Source organism: Tursiops truncatus, chromosome 16 (genome assembly GCF_011762595.2).
Source record: "Tursiops truncatus isolate mTurTru1 chromosome 16, mTurTru1.mat.Y, whole genome shotgun sequence".
Lineage (NCBI taxonomy): Eukaryota > Metazoa > Chordata > Mammalia > Artiodactyla > Delphinidae > Tursiops > Tursiops truncatus.
This window is the reverse complement of record NC_047049.1, coordinates 27,548-34,384: the sequence shown is the minus strand read 5'-3', so window position 1 is coordinate 34,384 and position 6,837 is coordinate 27,548. Positions and strand designations below refer to the sequence as shown.

General features: G+C 42.9%; 1 non-coding gene across 1 annotated transcript; it reads right to left on the bottom strand.

Moving 5' to 3' along the window:
• Positions 1–4,112: 4,112 nt before the first annotated feature.
• TRNAY-GUA (transfer RNA tyrosine (anticodon GUA)) lies at positions 4,113–4,185 on the bottom strand. The gene has a single exon. It is a non-coding gene; the product is annotated as a tRNA-Tyr (tRNA).
• Positions 4,186–6,837: the final 2,652 nt, after the last annotated feature.

The following is a 6,837-nucleotide window of genomic DNA, read 5'->3' as shown; positions in this document are numbered from 1 at the left end:
CCAGGGAGAAGTAAAAACTAAACAAACATAGGTGTAAAGTTCTTCTCTCTAAGCAGTATTCTTGTTTAGGTGACAGACAAGTGGCCCTCTCCCGTATCCTGTAAGTAACTTATCCAGGAAAATCATGCCATCTTCAAAGCTGAGCTATTAGAAAAGGGCTAGCACAAGTTACCCACAATTATAAGAAGAAAGGTAGAGATAATGAATGGAAAACCAATGGTAGATGAAAAGCTGTCAGCTGAAATCTACATTTAGACAGTAAGTAAATATTTTCATCTAATACTTCCTCATTGAAAAGAATTTAAAAGAAAAGAAAAAAACTTAAGCAAAACCAAACAAAAACAAAAAACCCAATGATTTGACATTAGAAAACCTATCAATGAAGGTTCTTACATTAATTCATTAGGGAGAAAAATCACATAAAATCAGTACCCGTTATTGATTTTTTAAAATATTTATTTATTTATCTTTGGCTGCGTTGGGTCTTTGTTGCTGAGCGCCGGCTTTCTCTAGTTGTGGCGAGCAGGGGCTACTCTTCGTTGTGGTGCGTGGGCTTCTCACTGTGGTGGCTTCTCTTTGTTGTAGAGCATGGGCTCTAGGCATGTGAGCTTCGTAGCTGTGGCACGCAGGCTCTAGAACACAGGCTCAGTAGTTGGGGTGCACAGCATGTAGGATCTTAGTTGCTCTGCGGCATGTGGGATCTTCCAGGACCAGGCCTTGAACCTGTATCCCCTGCATCGGCAGGCTGATTCTTAACCATTGTGCCACCAGAGAAGTCCCCCGTTACTGATTTTTTAAAGAATCATATCCTGCTAGGATGAAAAGAAACTTCTTTACCTTTACAAACCATTCAATAGGAAATACTTATATGTGATTCAAAGGTATGACCTGTAATTATGTTTATCTCCTTTTAGATGTCCAGATTGTGGATGACATGATTGAGACCAGCCAGGAAAATCACAGTAGACGTTTGTGGCAAGTTGTAATCACCAGCAATGAAACGTCAACTAAGGGGACAGCTGACTTAGGAGAAACATTTAATTTGAGCCCAATTCATATTTCAAAACTGATGATAAATGATGGTAACTATTCAGAAATGAAGCCAGAAATGTTGAATATGTGTAAGAACACGTTTCTCCCTAGTGAGCCTGATGAGATGCATGCTGGAGAGAAACCGGAGGATAGTAATAGAACTGGGAAATCCCTCAGATATGCTGAGTACCCTAGGCATCAGAAGAAGAATAAAACTCTGCAGCAACCTTTTGAATGTAACAGACAAGGGAGAGACTTCATCAAGGAAGCAATATTCTTTATACATAGGATGGTTCGTATGGGTGAGATGGCTTACAAATATAAGAAATATTGGAAGGCCTGTGGTAAGTCAGCTCTCATTGCCCAAGAGAGAACTCACGTAAGGGAGAATCACTATAGATGTAACAAATGGGGGAATACCTTTTGTAAGAAACCAACACAGAAACCAACACAGAGCTGATCTCCAGGAGCAACAGCATAAATGTAATCAAAGTGGGAATAATTTCTGCCAGAAATTACATCCCACTCAGCTTCAGAGAATTCAGTTAGAGAAAATGTTTGAATGTGATGTATGCGGTAAAACGTTCTATAAAAAGTCTAATCTCACTAAACATCAGAAAGTACACACTGGAGAGAAACCCTATGCACGTGATGAACGTGAGAAATCCTTCTGCCATAAATCAGGCCATACTATTCATCAGAGAATCCACACTGGGGGAAAGCCCTATGAATGTAATGAATTTGGGAAATCATTCTGCCAGAATTCAGCCCTCACTGTTCATCAAAGGATTCACAATAGGGAGAGACCTCATGAATGCAATGATTGTGGTAAAACCTTCCATAAGAAGTCAGTACTCACTGCACATCAGAGAACTCACACAGAAGAGAGACCTTATGCATGTAAAGAATGTGGGAAATCCTTTGGACACCGGCCAGCCCTCACTGTACATCAGAGAACTCACACAAGAGATAAACCTTATAAATGTAATGAATGTGGGAAATCCTTCTGTGTGAAGCCAAAACTCACTGTACATCTGAGACTTCACACAGGTGAGAAACCCTATGAATGTAAAGAATGTGGTAAAACTTTCTACCAGAAGTCAAAACTCACTGTACACCAGAGAACTCACACAGGTGAGAAACCTTATAAATGTGACGAATGTCAGAAAACCTTTTGTGAAAAGTCAACCCTCAATAGACGTCAGAGAACACACACAGGAGAGAAGCCCTATGGATGTAAAGAATGTAGGAAAACTTTCTTCCAGAAGTCAGCCCTCACTGTACATCAAAGAACTCACACAGGAGAGAAGCCCTATGAATGTAATGAATGTGGAAAAACGTTTTGCCAGAAATCACACCTCAGCAAACATCAGAGGACTCACACAGAGGAGAAATCATGTATGGCAGAGACTGGCTGTCTGTACACCCAAACTCACTTTCTTTTTCTTTGGGGCACACAGTTAGCCTGCATTTCTCAGCCTTCCTTTACTGTGGGTGGGACCATATAACTGAGCTGTGGCCAGGAGAATTTGAACACAAGCAATAAACATTAATTCCAGGCCAGGCCAGAAGAAAAAAAACAAAAACCTTCCATGCATTCCTGCTGACTTTTTATGCCCTGTGATTCTGAAGCGCAAATCTGCTCCCCACACCCCCACCCCAGTTTGCCTTGGGAGCCACTGGGTGGAGATGGCAATCATGACTTAAGACAGAAAAAATTGATTATGATTATGGAGAGCAGAAATTTTCCCAACTCTACCAAAAAAAATGTTCAGTTGTGCTTTACCTGAGTGAGAAATATTCACTGTTGGGCCCTCCCATGTGTAATCTATTTACAACGCTACCAGTCCACTGTGGCCAGTTCATTTTATGAATTTGAGACAGACTTCTGTGAGAAGTTACCAGTCCTTGTGTAGAAAATTCACACAAATTGTGTAGAAAATTCAACACAATTCCTTGTGGTGTCATCTTTCATCCCCAGTCAATTGATGGAAAAATCAAGTCATATGAAGAGACAAAGAATGCAAGAAATGTAGGAAGGCCTTTATCAGGCAGAGACAGCTCATTGAACACTGAGAATAAAGTAAAGCCTTATAAATATCTTTAATGTGTCAGAGTTTTCAATAAAACAACTTTATGTACATCAGAGAATTTCTAATGAAAACTATCAGCTTAGGTAACGTGAATGCAATTTTTCAGATAGAAATATTAATGTATTGAAAAATTTAAGACTGTAGACCAGTTGTTCTCTAATGGGAATGATTTTGCCTCCAAAGGAACATTTGGCAGAGCTACTCCTGGTACCAGCGCAGTGCCACTTCTGCCTTTTCATATTCAGAGAAGTTGCAAGGCCCATGAAAGTTCTGAGGAGTGGAGAAATAGACTCTCCGTCTTTGATGGAAATGTTGCAAGAGCACATTGCAGAAGAGTGTGCAGGATGGGACATGTTAATGCAACCATCTTTGGAAAATATAGTATGATACTGTCCACTGTATGGCCACAGAGCTCACATAGCTTCCACATACAAAAAATACTCATACTCTACTAAGTCTCCCCCAAATCTCATTTTATAAAGCTGTTGGCGCAGAAATCTAGGAGCTTGTCATCTGTATCAGGTCTAGGTACACATAGGCTCTTTGGGCACAGTTCCATGTTCGTGGTTGCTCTGAATCTGAAGATGTGTGACCTGAAGTGACCAGTCACCTGCCCTGCAAACGCTCAACAGGCAATGGTAACACAGAGATGGGATACCAAGAGCACGTCCATTCACGGGGCAGTGGGGAGGCACTGAGGCATCACTGGCTGAGTCTAGCAGGACACACCATCAGTTCCTTGATTAGGCTACAGTGTTTCAGGGGATGATTTCCAAGGCTCTGTGCTGAGTGAAGTCGTCTTCCCTTTTCCAAGAGACAAAGCCTGATTTTATAACTAACTAGTTGCTTCAGTCCTACTTCCTGCCCAGAGCGCTCTTTTTCTTCTCTTTATTCTTTTCCTCTTTAAAAAAATTTTTTTTTTAAATTAAAAAAAATTTTTTTTCCTTCTTTTCTTTTGGCCATGCTACACAGCTTGTGGGATCTTAGTTCCCTAACCAGGGATCGAATCCCGGCCCCTGGCAGTTACAGTGCCAAGTCCTAACCACTGGACCACCAAGGAATTCCCAGAGGGCTCTTTTCATTTGAACTGTTTTTAAACCTTTTATTTCAAATTGATTGAAATCCTTAAAAAAAAGTTTTGGGATTCACGATATGTCAAATTGTGATCCATTCCGTTAGATGGAAGCCACACGCACATTTCCTCTGGAACACATTCCCTTCCTCCACCTTGAACTGAAGCAGATGCTCACGTCTTACTGGTAGCATCTCTTCTCCCAGGCCTGATCCCTTGCCTCCACCTCAACCACTTCCCCCCAGCACTCGGCCCTTGGTTTCCCAGGAGCTCTTGTCACGTTGGAAAACTTTGGAGTCTTCTTCCTCTTATTTTCCTTCTTTTATTGCTCTGATACCTTCTCCCCCCACCACCTTCCACCTCCTGTCCCTCAGTTTCAGCCTCCTTCTCAGCTTACCCTGTGTTTGTCCCAAGAGTTGCTAAACTTCTTGTTTCTTCCAAGTCAGGGCTGAGCCCCTTCCTGGCTTGCCGTACCTTTCTTTGTCTTCTGGGTCTGTGGGTGAGAGTTTATCAGATGACTAATTTTGCTGTTGGGGGAGTATAGTAGGTAATGTATAATGGCTCACTTAACGTGCAACCAGTCCAACACTGTGGCAACAGGCCTTTGCTCATTAAATAAGCTTGAAAGGTAAAAGCTCTTTCCCAGGTATGGAAGACTGCATAATGGCCCCCAGAGATATCAGATCTCAATCTCTGGTATCTGTGTATGTTACCTTATATGGAAAGAGTTGTACAGATTAAATCAAGGATTTTTTGATGAGATCATCTTGGGTTGTCCAGGTACACTCTAAATGCAATCACAAGTGTTCTTATAAATGAGAGAAGATTTGACACTTAAGAAATTCCTGAAACCACCAAGGGATAGATGATATAGAGTGGTTTGGCCACAAGAATGCCAGCAGCCATCAGAGGCTGGAAGGGATAGATTATCCCCTAGAGTCTCTGGAGATGGGCCCTGCTGACACTTTGGTTTCAGCCCTGTGACACTGATCTTGAACTTCTGTCTTCCAGATGTGAGGGAGTACATTTCTTTTTATTAAACTATTATGTTTGCAGGAATTTCTTACACAGCAATGGAAACCAGTATCCATTGCAGCTAAAATCCTGTATCTGACTGAGGTTCCACCAAGCAGATGTTCCCAGCATTAAGTGGTAGCTGTCAATGGACAAATCAGATGTTCTGAAAAACACAACGGAAGTACTACTGACTCTCCTGGTGGTGATAATTGATTCTGCTGGGTGATTGTGTTGGGATTGCTAGCTTGGGGACCTGTCCACTCTTTAATTCTTGGTGGGAGTGTTAAGGTGGGTATCAATTTATTTTTGGATGGAGTCCCTATATTTGTCTTTGACTTGATCAGAGTAGGGGCTGGGTTGCCTTGCTTGGTTTTCCTGTTGTCTTCGTTTTGTATTCCAAAACACAGGTGAGACACGAGCTTGTGTAAGCAGTTTATTTGGGAAGTGATTGCAAAAAGCAGGAATGAGGTAGTGGGGGAAATGACAGCGGAGAGGAGGAAAAGCCAGTAAGGTGTATGCTACTGAGCTGGTGACCACTATGAACAAGCTGACATCCATCGTGCTGGGTACTCCGTAAGGAGCTGGGTCATGTACATCTCAGCTGACCCAATAGACATGGGAAGCTGACACGTGTGTGTGTGTGTGTGTGTGTGGCTTAACAATTGGCCGTTATCACTCTGACCCTGTTTTAATCCTATTGTCTTGCATGAGGTTGCAGAACAAGAGAGAGAATCCAGAAAGTTTCACAGTTTAGTTACAATTTCCTGGGAAGAAACGGCACACCGTGCAGGGCCACTCAGAGGTAGACAGAGGAGAGGGGGAACTGTGGATCCAGTGCCTGTACTGTGGATTCAGCAAGAAGGAAGGGGATAGGCATTGCAAGCAGGCTTAGGATTGGCTAATGTGAATATTTTCAGTGGACTTTGGGGCATTGAGGCTGTCCCTGACTGTTCTGCTACCTGGCCCTAGGGCAATTAGGGCAGGTGTACAGTAGTGCACAGTGTGAGGGTACAACTCAGCAGGTGCTTGGGAGTGTGGACTTAATTGGCCGTTTAAGAGGGTAAGCTCATCTAGCTAGGGCCGCAAAATTGAGTCAATACTGAGCTCAAATATTTGGGGTATTGGAGTGGCCTGAATAAATGAGTGTAGGACATACATTGCCCTAAACAGCATAGGGTCAATTTCTCGGGTCAGTGTGGCAGGTCTGGCCACTGTGTTGTTGGCGAGTATGGATTGATAGTGAAGTCAGTGTAGAGATTTGTTGTATTCGTGTGTTAACTAGTAGAAAGCGGTGGTCGTGGTGCTCATGGTGGGAGACTCCAGGTGGGAATTCGTGGTGGAAAGCTGGGGCAGGGAGTAGGAGAGGCACTGGGGAGTGTGTTGTCCTTTCCCAAGCAGGTTGAGGAATTGACGGATAGGTGGCAGTTGTCTCCTGGGAAAGGCAATAGTCTCCATTAATTTGTAGAACGGTACAGACAGTAGTAATCTCTACAGATTTCCCTGTAGGCGTAGACGTGTAGGGATGTATGTTTCTGCAGAGAGCAAGAGTATACTTGGATCATGGGATAAGCAGGCCAGGAGCTCAAGAAACACAACAGAATCCCTAATGTCAAAGGAAGAAAA